Raw genomic sequence first — 16528 nt, forward strand, 5'->3', positions numbered from 1 at the left:
GGGGGGGGGGGGGGGGGGGGGGCACCATTTTTCTGATATTCAGTGGTTCTCAAATTTGTGGGTACCTCCGGACAGCTAAATTTTTGTCCCTGAAGAAAGAGTTATCTCTATTCCAAACAAATTTGCATAATTTCTCACTCTGAACTTCATTATTTATTATATTAATTCTGATTTTTAAGCATGGTTAAGCCTTAAATAGAAGTAAAATAGTTTAAAACTGATTTTTAAAATTTAGCCAAACAAACTTTAAATGTTATTTTTAGGTAAATTTTTCTATCATAAGTAGTTGATTTTTCTTTTGACGTTCTTTTTTCAACCTCTTATTAGCTGAACATTTGTATTTGGATAGTATGGTATTTCCAAATTGTTTTTATCGAAATTGGATGACCCCATTGAAAATTGAAGGCGCATTGTTACATTACAAGGTGCTATTGTCACATGTCCATAGAAGCTAAATATTATTTTAAAAGAAAGTTGGAAAATTGAAAAAAGTTGAGTAACATAGAATCGACAATTATCTACCTTAGATATGAGATATACTTCACCTACTCGTCTCGGATCGGAGGACTACTGTGCAACAATGTTGTATGGCTCAACTTTCGGAAAAATTTATGGAAAAAATATTGAAAAATCGGCTCTCTTTCAAGAAAAATTTGACTTTCCAATTATCGATTTTTAAACCTAACCTGGTCGTTGACTTGAACAATACGCCCAGTCAATACAAATCTGGTTTAACTGAATGGATATTCATATATCCTTAAATGTTTTTTGGTTCATGTCAAAATCTGAGAACAAAGTAGTACGGTAAAATATTTTATAGAATTATTATTAAAAAAATTCCTATTAAAGAAAATCGATGCTTAATGTGTTAAATATAACTGGCGACGGTTAAAACCGTCTCTTTAGTACTTAATTCCTACACATGATGAAAGTGTTTGGCTAGAAAAGTTAAGTATTTTGATAATTTTCTTAATAAGGCTGATATTTTAAGATGAAATTTTAAATCCGACATATTATCAGAGTCTTTTAAACTCTAACGAACAATTTAATTCGTCTAATAAATTGTAATAAATTTTTATTTTTATTTTTATTTAATGAGGAATGCACTTCAAGAAAACTTACCAATGCGGTGTTCTCAACTTAATTTCCAACATGAAAAACTTTGATTTTTCTTTTGACGTTCTTTTTTCAACCTCTTATTAGCTGAACATTTGGATTTGGATAGTATGGTATTTCCAAATTGTTTTTATCGAAATTGGATGACCCCATTGAAAATTGGAGGGGCATCGTTACATTACAAGGTGCTATTGTCACATGTCCATAGAAGCTAAATATTATTTTAAAAGAAAATTGGAAAATTGAAAAAAGTTGAGTAACATAGAATCGGCAATTATCTACCTTAGATATGAGATATACTTCACCTACTCGTCTCGGATCGGAGGACTACTGTGCAACAATGTTGTATGGCTCAACTTTCGGAAAAATTTATGGAAAAAATATTGAAAAATCGGCTCTCTTTCAAGAAAAATTTGACTTTCCAATTATCGATTTTTAAACCTAACCTGGTCGTTGACTTGAACAATACGCCCAGTCAATACAAATCTGGTTTAACTGAATGGATATTCATATATGTTTTTTGGTTCTTGTCAAAATCTGAGAACAAAGTAGTACGGTAAAATATTTTATAGAATTATTATTAAAAAAATTCCTATTAAAGAAAATTGATGCTTAATGTGTTAAATATAACTGGCGACGGTTAAAACCGTCTCTTTAGTACTTAATTCCTAAACATGATGAAAGTGTTTGGCTAGAAAAGTTAAGTATTTTGATAATTTTCTTAATAAGGCTGATATTTTAAGATGAAATTTTAAATCCGACATATTATCAGAGTCTTTTAAACTCTAACGAACAATTTAATTCGTCTAATAAATTGTAATAAATTTTTATTTTTATTTTTATTTAATGAGGAATGCACTTCAAGAAAACTTACCAATGCGGTGTTCTCAACTTAATTTCCAACATGAAAAACTGTAGAAATTTAGACTTATCAACAACTTAACCCGTTTTAATGATGCGGAGCCATCAATAATAAGTGTAATGTCCGTAAAAAAAAAACTAAAATTAATTACTCCAAAACTCACATTTTTAAATTTAAAAAAAAAAAAATCTTAGAAGCATTTACTAAGATCAACTAAAAATTTTCTTAACTTGAAGATGGAGTTCACATTTGATCCCGCACACAATTTTTTTCCTTTTCTTTCTTTTTTTTTTTCTCTCTTTTTTTATTTTTTATTTTTTATTTTTTATCTTTTTTTTAAGGAAAAGGGTTTCTTACCGGACAGCAATACAAAGATTAGTTCCAAAGTCCGTGATTTAATTATTTTTTTATTTTGATTCATTAAAAAATTATTTATTTCAACATACACATTTACTTATAAGTAGATATTTTAAGCACGGCCAAAACATGCACATTATTCGTTTCAGATAATGTTTTAGGTGGTTGGTTTTATGCATATAGGGGCCTCTTGACATGAGAGGAAAATCATTCCTTCCATAAGAGGAAAATCAGTCTTCTTACTGGGAGACAACTAGGGTTTTATCCAAGAAACAATTTTTGGTCCTACTTTCACGTGAATACCACCTGACGAGCACGTGAAGTAATGAAAAAGAAGCCCTTACATTGTGGAATTGTCGTGCAAGCCGCACGGGACGTGATAAAAAGAGAAGTCCTTGTTCGACATCATACAATAAGATATAGTTTATCCTGAAGCCCCCAGGGCATATTTCCCAGTGGCAGAGGGGAGGGCGGATAGGGCTCAGCGCGGCAGTGTGCAGAGTTCGATTTCCCGCAAGGTGGAATTGGCTTTGTTGCAAGCGGGAGTTACCATATGGGTTAACAGCCTTGGCCTATCCATGTGCTCTCCACCCTGGCTCCTGGGAGGCACATCCTGCGATTTACCTCCTCCACGATGGCCCAGGGCAGGGTCGGTGGGGGCCCTTAAGGTTGGGGTTCAACCTTTTTTTTTAGTTTATCCTGAATTTAACACGAACAAAGTACGATACATCAATCTATTTCATGGTTAGGATTGATTTGCCGGTAGAGGTAGACCAACCCTTGGACTAGCCTTTCGTTTCTGAATAGAGATTGGGCTATGCTTGCTGTACACGAGTGTATAGCAAGGGGTACCGCCCCCTCACATGAGAGGGACTATCATGAGGGGGCTGTAAAAATGTACAGCACTAAGAACTTTCCATAGAGATTACATAATAAACTCGAGCTCTATTATCTCAAAGCGACTTATTTATCGAATTAGTTGTGTCTACTAGGGAAGCTCATCAACATTTTCATATTGATTGATTTATATACTTGTTTTCGACTTTTTACTAAATTAGTCAAATCGTGAATATACTTTGTCATATTTTATCTTTTAAACTCGTTAAATTTCTAACTCAGTGATGGTCGTTGAAGTGTCTTTTTAATAATCAAATATCCAAGAAGATATTTCTAATCTTTCAATAGTAGTCTCAATTAAAAATTTATTTTCAAAAATCTGTTGAAAATATAAATGTTTCCTAAAACGAAGGCGATGGTGGTGGCGTGGTGGCAATGATCTCGGTTGTGGCCATCGGCGGAAGAATGATATTTTTTTAAATTCTTTTCTTTTTAGATTTTTTTAAGTTTAATTTTAATTTTTAAATATTTTAATTAAGAGTAATATATACAAAGATAATTTTGCCCTTTTTCATTTTTTAATATTTTAATATGCCAGTTAAAAGGCTGATTGATGTGGCACATGATTACTAATAGGGTAAAGCAAAATGTATGTTGTACATCACCATTTACATAATTTTTTATAACTTGATGAAGTGTCAAAAAAAAAAGTGAAGGTTGATGAGACTATCTTTTCAATGTCACTTCATTTATTAGTAAATAAATATGTAAGTGATAATGTACATACAGCATACCAATATGATAAATATGGCAAAGAATGTGCCGTGCAAATTGGCGGCTAGTCAACTCGTTAAAAATCCAAGGTTGATTTTGCATAGAAACGAGTAAGGCCTATGTCTCATGCCCAACATTAGAGAGCCTTAGATTTTAGCCTCTTTCATTCTTCTTTGTTTTTAAATTTTTTTTATTAAAAATTTGATAAATTAGATCCATTCCATTCCACTTATAAATAAGGTTCAATAATATTTTTTCATTGTGAAAAAATCATTTCTAAATTACGCTCATTCGAAATGCAACAGAAGGGGGATAAACGACTTAGGATTTCTCAAACTCATGATGCAATGATTTCTCAATTTTACTCAACTTGTTCATCACATAGGTAGTATTCAATTTATTTGTTTAAAGTAAGAAATGTTTTACTTGACTTGACATATCAAAGAAGATCCTAAAATAAAGAGTGAAGTCAAGTACTTAACAATATATGAACTTCAGAATTTTGAATTCTTGTTTGTCATGATAATCTGGTCCAAATTGTTGCATGCAATCAATATTATGAGTAAACTTGTTCAAATAGAAAATATGTTTATGGTGCTACCGACCTCTTACAATGAATAGTTTCATTCTTGGAAATTATATAGAAAATGAATTTGTTATTGTCATGGATAAATTGACAAAAGAGGCAAGTAAAATATGAATTAAAGTTGTATTTTGATAAAAACATATAATTTGAAGAAAGAATCAATTTGACAAAAGCAGTAGTGATAAGGTAAATCAATCAGCTAAAAAATCTTTTAGAGTTGAATATTTCCTTTTTAAAAATAACCAAGTCTATCTTCTCTAAGATTCGATTTGAATTTAAACAATATAAAGAGATATTTGGATTTTGTTAAATTTGAAAGGTTATCAACTGAGAAAAAATGGTTGAACGGGTAAATCATTCATATTTAATTAATTTTTTTGCCTCTAAAATCGCTAGATGAATATTATTTAACTGATTGTTTGAAACATTGTTCAATTTGTTACTTGATTATAGTATAAATCTTTTGTACAACCCAATCTTTTTTATTTTTTTTATTCAATTTTAAATTAACAAGTTAATTATTTGCTTCATAATACACTTAAAAATTCATTACTAAAAAACATGGCTTTAGGTATGGATTTTCCATTCTTGAAATCTCGATATTCGTTGCTATTACTCTTTACCAATGAAATATTTGCAACTGCAAATTCTCTGCTAATTTGAGGGTCTCTGATAGTTTCCAATGAATCTTGCTGTAGGTAAAAAATAAACATTTTACCAACGAATTTTTCGTTGGTAAAGTGTGGATCTTTTACCAACGAAATTTTTATTGGTAAAAATCTTAACCAATACCAATCGACTTTCTGTTAGTAAATATCTACCATTACAATTAGTAAAAATCAATGTTGTAAATAGTCGCATAGATGTGAGGCATGATAAAAAAAATTATTTATTTTTTTATTATTGTTATTATTATTTATTTAATAATTCTAATTTTTTTTTTAACTTTTAGGCAACCGAATTGAAAGGCCAAAATATCGTTTAATCATTTATTGGACCACAAATTAATTTATAGTGGACCACAAATTAATTTATAGAGGGCAACTCCGACGATTTTGTTGTGAACTTTCGATGTAGGATAAGTGAATTACTTTTATCATCGGATAATCTGTTTCTAATTACCAATGGAATATCCATAGGTGAAAGGTCCAAATGTTAAACGATTGCATGAAGCAAAGAATATTCGTTGGTAAAGAGATATCATCATTACCAATGAAAATTTCATTGCTGATTATTGTAGTTATAAGTGAATTAACCGACAGATAATTCGTTTCTAATTACCAACGGATGCATTTGGTACGTCACCTATGGATATTCCATAGGTGAAAGATCCAAATGTTAAACAGTTACATGAGGCACGGAATATCCGTTGGTAAAGAGATATTATCGTTACCAACGAAAAATTCATTGCTGACTATCGTAGCTAAAAGTGAATAACTTTTACCAACGGATAATCCGTTTCTAATTAACAACGGATGCATATAAGTGAAAAGCTGTTTTTTAGTAGTGATTTTGCATGCATACTACAATTTTTGTGTCTAATTTATGAAATTCACCTCAGGTTCCGAAAATCATAGAATCAATGCCGTAAAAGCCCATCCAAGGACCAACCCATTAATGGAGGTACAGTGTATTGACCCACCTTCAAAGGCAGGTTGTTCGCGGCCCAAGTACATTCATCATGTAATCGGTGTTACAAGAAATAGTCCGACAAACTACACTTAAATCTTGTGAAAATTATTTCATGTGCCTCATGAGTGACCGTTTCATCCAAAGGCAACAGTTAGATGGTCACAGCATCCCTTCGCAGGATCTACGATCACCAATCATTCTCCCGAGCCACCACCAGTGAAAGGCTGCTCGTCCATCGTAGCCGTTATTACTTTTTTTTTTTTATCTCTGTCTCTTGTGATAATTAACTTTTTAGCAATTTTATTACTGATAAGTGTATTTTGTATCCTTATCTCAGTCGTTAAACTAGAATAATTATTGATATTATAAATGAATTGAGGTTTAATTTTGTATATATTTCGTTTGTTAAGTGCTTCTAGATGAAAAATGATGGAAGTGGACAAAAAGTGAAAAATTGGCCAAAATGGACTGAATCCAAAGATTGAGGACTAAATCGCAAAGTGCTAGTAGTTGATTCGGGCCCAATATCGATGATTGGAAAAGGAGTGGAGTCAATTAGATAGAATTGAAAGATGAAGGATCAAGAAGATATCAAAAGGGGGGCTGGAAGAAATGAAGAAAAAACTTGAGAGACCAAATGCAATAAAAGGGAAAATTCTACAACGATAGTAGGCTTGTGTTCTCACGTTTGTGGCACCATGTTTGCCATTTACCGAGAGTAACAACTGACTACGAAGTGCACGTAGTGAAAAATATGGCACGCATGGGGGGCCATTCCTAAGCCTGACGATCCATTGTCTTCTTTTGATCCAAACTCTTATAAAAATCAAATTCAACCTACAAGGACGGCTGGAATGGGAGAACCACGTATTACACTTATCTTCACTACAAGAAAGAGGCTACCACAAAATTCAAAAGCAATTTACACAAGAGATTGAAGATTCGAAGTTAGGGTTAAAGATTTGCGAAGAAGAGATTGATTTTTTACTTTCCAATCATCATTTTCAATTCCAAGTGATGTTTTTCCAAATCTTTTTGTGTGATTTATTAGATAACATATTAGGCTAATTCTTTTCATAAATTGGATGAAGATGAAACCTTCTAGTATTTATTTTTAATTCAAGATAAGTAGTTTAGTTAAATTTTTGCAATTCTTAATTAATCTTGCATATTTAATTTTATTATTTGATTGCTTGATTGTCAATTGAATATATGGTGGTTTGTTATAGTGTTGCAAGGCTCACAATAGGTCTAAAACACTGTTTAATTAACACATGTGCAATAAATGTTAGGAATAATGTTTATCACGTGTTCAATTTTTGAGATAATCGTGAAATTGAATGCATTCTATTTATTCGAATTTGGGTTAGGAATAAATTTAGGTCGTGAATAAAATAGATTTAATTTGTTTTTGAAAAGAAAATTAATTACAATAGAATTATCGATTGTCAATAATGTATGAATGAAACTAACTACGTGATTGAAAATTGGAATAGATAATAATAGGTGAATTCGTAATTCAATACACTCATTCCATACACATACGAAACTCGAATTTTACAAGCTTTAGTAGATTTACTTGGGATGTGTTTGATTGAATTTATTTTCTATGGAAAATACAGTTTTCCATCCAAATTCATACTTTGGAGTGTTTAATTGTTATTTTTTCCATTGAAAATATTTTTCAATTTTTGAAAATATGCTTAATTTTCCTTGTTTTTAAGAAAAATATTTTTTGGGGGGAGTAGTTTTTTCTTTTCCTCAAAACAAGGAAAATATTTTCTTTTCTATGTGATATTTTTCATGTCAATTAAATACACACTTACAATAATTACAAACCAAAAATCTCTTTTGTTTACTCACTTTGAATTTATTAAATACTATTACCCTCGATTGAATTTTATTCTTCGTTGGACGATACATGTAACTCATCAAGTAACAATTACTTTAAACAATAATAACAAACACATGATATTATGCATAGATATTAGGATTTTGATGACAACTCGGTGTACATCACCCTCACAAGAGAGATGGGCTTGAGTCCAATTAAAAATTCACGGGCCCCCCTCTTGTGATGGGACTGTCGGCGTACTTGTAGCATAATTCTAGATATTAATAAGAATGATATCTCTTTCAAGATTGTGAATATATTTTTTCAAAGATTCGAGAAACCAAACCAATTTTGCTTTCTCTGCAATGGCTTCATGTTACAATATTTTAAAATACAGAGAAAACAAACTGTTACACGAGGTGATGGATCATTCCTGTGTCTCCTCTTCAATTTGATTTATTTGGTGCGAGTCACTAGATCATTAAAATGTTTCTCATAAGCTTATTTTTGAGGTTCCGTGTTATTAGTTGGAGTAGTCCAATCCCCAATAAGCCCATCATCTACCTCGTGTCTAAGTTCTAACCAACGTGGGACTGTTTTTCACAGTCTCCCAATTCTTATTTTGTATATATATATTAATCTGATCAAGCCATGGAAAACTTTTTCCAAGCGCCCTCCAGCTCTATAGAAATTTTTTCTGGATTCTGGGGAGCCCCAGAATTTATTTTTGGCTGATGAACCTGAGTTTTATGCATATAATAAAACTTGAATCCAATTCATCAACTGTATAAAATTAAATCAAAATTCAAGACTGGTGACTCTTAAATATTTCAATTATGCTACGTATACATAATAATTTACGTATACTTCATATGGTGAAATATGAATGGACTAGAATTTCTTTAGCCAAATTTAAAAAAATAAAAATAAAAATTCTTCACTCTCTTTTTGACATTTCACGTAAATCATTACGTAACTCCGTAGCATTATTCTAAATATTTTATGCATAATGTGCTTATCAGAAGTTTTTAAATCTTCTTGCCGTGTTGACTTCTGCTCATGCTGATCTCCAATTGAATTTCCACTTGGTTTCTTGATGAAAAATCCCCTCAACAACTCCCAAAGTCCAGCCACTCGCTAAGAATTTCCTTGTTCATTCTATATACAAGGTAAATTATTGATTAGAGGGGCGGCTAACACACAATACAAACACAGACGGTAGAAATGGCTTATCTCGTGGTGGTTATAGTGGTGGTAGCCACCGCACTAGCATCAGTCTCCACTACAAAAACATATATTGTAGGTGAAAGTTTAGGGTGGGCTGTTCCTCCTGATGGCTTTGTGTCGTACGCCGGCTGGGCCACTAAACATAAATTCATGGCTGGAGACGTTCTTGGTGATTTCCTTGTATGGAATATGTATTTGTGTTTGTAATTCTTATGAGATTAACATGACGTGTTGCAATTACTAAACACATATTTTGTTGGTCTCAGGATTATTCTTTTACGAAAAATCGATTGCAGCAAAACAATAAAGAATTATAGAATCGTAAAGAACACAAGAATTTTTCGCCCCTAAGGGCCCATATGTTCAGCCAAAAGGCATACTCACCCGTTGAGCATCTACAAAAGTAGATTAGGCTCGAATCCCCTAAGAATCACAAAGAATCGATACAAGAATATATGAAGAAACTGTCGTTTCTTCAATTTCAGATTTCTATCACCTCTCTTTAACACAACACTCATTTTTCTACAATCTCACAGATCATACACCAAATACAATCCTAACATCAATCAGATTAGAGATTGATTTCAGAAAATTACAAGAACAGAAGAGTCCAGAAACCCTCAGAGAGAAAACAAAGAAAACCCTAGAATCGTTCACTCAGATTAGAGTGAAAATGAAGAGGCACGAGGCTTTTAACAGTCCACCAAAAATCAACAATCCAACAATCACAAAGGTGTCAGGTGTAAGGTCCACAAAACTTGCGCATTATAAAAGAAAAACGCGTTTTCAAAAAACGCTTTTAATTTCCAAACCAATTCAACCTGTTTAATCAACCAACCCGGCCAGGCCCAATGTTACTAAGGTTGGGCCAGCCAAGAATAGGGAGGCAGTCCAATCAACATATTTGTATTAGACATTAATGTAGATATAGAAATGAATCGATCAAAGTCGTGCTACTTGACTCTAGCTAAATGTGTCAAGAATGAGATTTAGTTTTATTGTTTACTGAATAAATGTTTGAATCCCAAGTATAACGATTCATATGGGAGAATCTCTCTTGCAGTGTTTAATTTTACTAGTGGACACTCGATGGCCACGGTGTCATTGGGAGATTTTGATGACTGGAACGCTGATCGTGCTCTAAATGTCAAAGTAAGTAGTCCAGCAAACTACACACTTGAAGTTGACTTATTTCTTTTGCCTCAACTATAATGACCATTGCATAAGTGAGGGCTTCCGCCACCGGATCGACAAGCAGTCAGCCCTCGAAGTCATCCCTTAGCAGCAACACCCCTCCACCACCCGTGCAAGGAAGCTCAGCCACTAGAGCCATTTCAACTTCTTTTCTAATTTCTATATTTCTTGTGATTACTAACTTCTGTTAGCATTTCCACCAGAAAATTTTACCGTTCTGGATAATGAGCTTTTGGATGTCACCTGGTGTTTCAATTTGAAGGGGCTAGCAATATTATTATTGTTCAAGAATAGTTTTTATATACTTCATTCGAATTTTTTAGTTTTGATCTCCCTTTTTTTTAAACATATATAGTTTTAACTACTGACCGTTACAATAAAACTTCAACATTTTATAATAATTTGTAAATTTAAAATATAACGTATGAATTATGCTATATAGTACAATTATATAATAGCCTTTATATTTTATACACAATTTTCAATTGCATGTACCAAGTGTTAAATATAATAAATCAATATTAAGGGTAGATTAGTCATTTTATTTGTCTACTTGTAAGACTATTTAAAGTTTCCCTTTTCTAGTATTTTCATTAGTTCAATTAATATAGTAACCCTAGACTCCTTTGTTTTCCTCTCTTTTTTGTATTATTAGTTTATCATGGTATCATAGCCATCATCTTGAAATTGTTGATCTTGTTGAAGAAAGCAGGTTTGGATACTTCGGTTTTAGAAGTTTCATTGATAGTAAATTTGGTGGGCAATCCCGAGGAAGAAAAAAAAGGGTTGGTTGTTGAAACTGGATATATATGTATACACGAGGCCATAAATTGGGGGACGATTGTCGTGGAATTACACACAACAAAAGGAGAGGGGTGCAGACAGAGCCGGCCTTAAGATTTTAGATGCCCTGTAAGAGATTTTAAAATGGCCCTTTCAAGTAACTAAAACATATTTAAAAAATATATATATATTTCAATAATATTATTTCATTGCAAAAATATGATATATATATATATATATATATATATATATATATGTGTGCATCCACTATTTTTTATGCTTGAATTGCAATATCCCTGGACGAATTGATGGAGTTAGGCATTGCAGCCCCGTCAATTGATTGAGCCGTGTTTTTGTATACGGTCGAAACAGGCTTTTGAGCTTGGATGATGAATTGGATGAATTGACGGTATAACCATCGATGTTTGGCACTAAGTAATCATTTCCCCAAGTTGATTCGAAGGTTGAAGTAGTTTCAAAGCCTTAATTGAAGGGAAATCTAAACCCGCTTGCGTATGAACTATACTGGAGTGGATCGCAAGATTTGCACCAAATTGTGAAAGACCCATAGGTGGAATAGCTTTGCCATCTGGATGGGGTGGTCCGCTATCAAGATATCGACCACCGTCGTCGAAAATAGCTTTTGAAGTCTGCATGTTGACTGCGTGCGAAAATAGTGGCTATAATTATTGATTGGGTAGTTCAATAGGTGTTTGGTGACCATGGTTAGGTGCGCCATGATGAGGGAAGTCTACCAGTATGATGGGATTGGGCTGGGAGTCGCCGAAGATGGAGTTGCCGGCAGTTTTGTGTGACGTGAACGGATGGTTTTGAAACGAAATTTCGATCAAATCCGATGGAGGTAGGGGCGATTCTAGGATGGGTTGTATAGAGGGCAACGAGGGCTTCAAGGTGGTGTATTGGTCCGGTGGTTTTGGTGGCCGGAAGGTGTCGGAATGAGACTTCATATTTGGCCTCCTATATTTGTGAATGATTTGTAGTTTTTTGAAATTTTGGGATTATGGTTGCAATTCATATTTTTTTTCTTTTTTTTTTTTTGTTTGATTTGAATGGAGGGTAAAATTGTCAAAAAACAGTGAAAAGGACGTTCGCGCAAAGAAAGGTGAAAATAGGGGCAAAAAGTCAAAAAATGAATGATAGGGACGTTTTCCACAATAACCTTGAAAGGTAGGGACATTTTGCGCTAATTACCCTATATATATTACATAAATGGACAAGAAAAACATAAATAAAGCTCTAAAGCATCTTTTGAACTTTATCAAAATTCATGTCATCAACAAAGAATCATCCAAGCCACTAACCTCTTCATGCAACTCCATATAAGTAAATCTTGAAAAAATATATATAGCAAGTATAAAGTTTGAAATGCAACAAATCATCTAAAAATATTTCTTCTTGCATTTTTATAGGCAAACTCACTAATTAAACTTTCGTAATCAATACTTTCTAAAAAGTCTTGCAAAATAGATATCAAAGCTAATACATTCAATCTTTCTTGTAACATGGTTGGTTGCAAATAAGATTTTAATAATTTCAATTTTGAAAAACTTCTTTCAACAGATGCAACAGTAACAACAATTGTCAATAATATTCTATAAGCAATACATGTATTCGAAAAGCAATCCAATCTTTTCAAATAAGTTAATATATCAAAACCATCTTTATTGCTTTTGGTAAAAGTTTTCGCAAAACTTTTAACTCTTGAAATAAATCTTCGCCTTCAAGATCGCAAAAATTTAGATGTCTTAAAACAATATCAAGATTATCACAAATTCAGATTTTAACAAGTTCTTGCAAAACTAATTAAAATTAGTGAAATCGCTGAACGAGATTGACGAAAAGATAATAAAGAAAAGATAACAGGTAATTCATATTTTTAGCGACAGTTTAATGAAAAATACGAATTGTGAATCGTCGCTTAAGGAAAAGTTGAGTTTTTTTTTGGAGTCAGATCAAAGATGATTGGCGAAAAAGATGATTTCTCCAAAAAGACAATTCGTTTCTCTCTTCTCTGCCTCAATTATCTTTGAGGCAATTGAAAAAGCGGTTGGTTTCTTTAATTCTTTTCTCCAAAAAGATAATTGAAAAATGCGGTTGTTCAATTTTTCTTTCTTCTCAACTTGGTCTCTTTTGTCTATTTTTCCCTCACATTATTTAAGATATAAATATTATTTAAGAATATTATATTCAAGAAAATTATAATTAGTTAATCACATTATTCTTAATTTTAATATCTTATGCATAATAATAAAAATTTTATATTTTAAAATTAATATATATTTTAAATATTTAATTCTAAATAAATATATAACTATAACAAAATTTTTTTGGTGTCCCTACAGTTTTGAGGCTCTGTGCGGTCGCTCAACTGGCGCACCCTCAGGGCCACCTCTTGGTGCAGATGGGGGTGGATGCAATTTGATAGCTACAGACAATTCTGTCTGGTGCCTTTGTCATTCATGGAAGGATTATTGGCTGCTGCTTGGGGATTAATACGTATTTATACACATAGAAAGCTGAAAATTGATTTTAGATACATGTTGAAAACGGACTTCCTGATGGTAGTTAAATGGGGCAATAGCTAAATTGATTATATATACACGCCACATATACAAAAACGGAGAAGAAGAAGAAAAAGAAGAAAAAGGTGGCCTATTGTTCTTGGAATTGAATTACACAACTGGTCAAAGTTGAACAAAAATACACACACGCACAAAGCCGAGAAAATTTGTGAAATTAATCACATCCCATCAATCTTTGTAGAACCATCCATGTTTGAGCAATTTCAGAACTTTCTAGCAGCATGGTTTAATGCAACATTGTCACATGCAATGTTTGTCTCTCATATAGGTTTGTCATCTTCTAGCTTTTTAGGTATATCATCCTCTTTGTGGGTCTTAGATTCAAGGGCTTCCCATCACATGTCACCTAATTTAGACTCATTTGTTTCATTATCTCTCAAATCTCCTGTGTTAATTGTGACTGCTGATGGTACTTCTATGCCTATAGCAGGCGTTGGTTCTATTGATACACATCGTTTATCTTTCAATGACATCTATCACGGTCTTAGTCTTACTTTAAATCTTATTTCTGTTAACCAAGTATGTGAATCCGGATATTTAGTATCTTTTTCTTCTGCAACCTGTTATGTGCAAGACTCACAATCTCAGAAGGTGAAGGGACCCGTCATAGGCAAGAGGGACTCTATGTTTTGGATATGCTTAAAGTACCAGAAATTGCAGTTTCTAGTGTTAATTTGTCATCTTTCCGTTTGAATCATCTATCTTCTACCTTCTATTTATGGCATTCTTGTCTTTGTCATGTTTCAGCATCTCGTTTAAAATTCTTAGTTTCTACTGGAGCCTTAGGTAATTTGAAAATAGATGACACTTCTGATTGTAGTTGATGTAAATTAGCAAAATTTTCTACATTACCTTTTAATAAAACTTCCTTTGATCTCATTCACTCTGATATATGGGGACCTTCTTTTGTTACCACTAAAGGCGATTCAAAAAACTATGTTTCCTTTATTAATGATTACACTCATTACTATTGGATTTTTCTTATGAAACGTCGCTCTGTCATGCTTGATGATAGCTAATTTTGTAACTCTGATAGTAAAAATGTTACTCTAAAGTTTCGGGAAAATAGCATGGTTTCATGGATTGGGTTATGGTATTGCAGTCAATTGAATGCCTTGTCAGATTACTCATTCATGTGCCAGTTGGAGAAAAAGGGCTTCCATCAGTTTAAAGAACGGTGTAACTAGACAATTACTTCCCACCTTGTATTTGAGGAAGAAAATTAATTGCTCATATTTTGGAGCACTCTACTCTCGAGTTTGATTTTAGCCATGTCTGTGTTTTTCTCTTGGAATATTTCTTTCCTGTATAGTAGTTAAGTGTATGTCATAATTTTTAGTTTTAACACTCTAGTCAAAATATTAAGGAAAAATTGGTTTTCCTTTCTTCCCTTACCTGTTATTATCATTTGCTATAATTTGATGGGCATTACCTAGTCATTTGCTGCTTATTACAACTAAATTCTCTAATGTCACGTTCTCGCATAAAGGTATTAACATATTCTTCTCTTCAGTTAATTGAAGATCCTTACCTAGTTATACCATGGTCTTCATAATCTGCTGAAGTTAGTTATCTTCTATGTATACTACGTGCAATAAAAAAAAGTATTTATTACGTATGTTGTGCTAATATTTGTATAAGAAGCCATTTGGTGTGTTAGTACCAAGGTTTAAATTCGTAGATTAAAATTTGCAAATACACATACCTATGCATCTAATTAATTGCTTATATGAGAGATATTGATACTTTTTCATAGAAAAGTGACAGAATATCACTTTTCACATTCTCATTTTCGTAAATATCTTGGATGCGTCAATTGAATAAATTCAAAGAAATATGAATTGAATGCAAGATTAAAACAACATTTGAATTGGTATACTTAAAATTTAAAAAACACACACATATGCATTAAGCTAATGATCCTATAAGATACCTCAACTTTTTCAATGAAAAGTCACAAAATATCTCTTTTTCACATTCTCATTTTCAAACACATTGGATGTATCAAATGAATTGATTCAAAAAAATATGAATTAAATGCAAAATTAAAACAATTTTTGAATTCATATATTTAAATTTCTAAAAAACGCGAACATATGCATATAGTTAATTGCTTCAATTACTTTGACTTTTTCAAAGAAAAGTGACATAATGACACCTTTTTCATAGAAAAGTGATAAAAAATATTGTCATTTTTCTAGAAAAGTGACAAAATATCACTTTTTCACATTCTCATTATCGCAAACATATTCGATGCATCAATTGAATTGATTCAAAGAAATATAAATTGAATGCAATAATAAAACAAGATTTGAATTCGTATATTTAAATTTTAAAAAACACACATATGCATCTAATTAATTGCTCCAATGAGATATTTTGACATTTTCAAAGAAAGTGAGAATGTCACTTTTTCATATTCTCGTTTTTGCAAACACCCTGATGCATCAATTAAATTAATTCAAAGAAATGTGAATTGAATACAAGATTAAAACAAGTTTTGAATTTAGATATTTAAATTTTCAAAAATACAGACATATGCATCTAATTAATTGCTCCAATGAAATACTTCTACCTTTTCAAAGAAAAGTGATATAATCTCACTTTTTATAAATAAATAAATAAAAACGACAATATCTCTTTTCCCATTTCTCATTTTCACAAATATTTTAGATGCATCAATTGAATTGATTTAAAGAAATATAAATTGAGCAAGATTACAA

The sequence above is a fragment of the Olea europaea genome, unplaced genomic scaffold (assembly GCF_002742605.1).
Source record: "Olea europaea var. sylvestris unplaced genomic scaffold, O_europaea_v1 scaffold1805, whole genome shotgun sequence".
Classification (NCBI taxonomy): Eukaryota; Viridiplantae; Streptophyta; class Magnoliopsida; order Lamiales; family Oleaceae; genus Olea; species Olea europaea.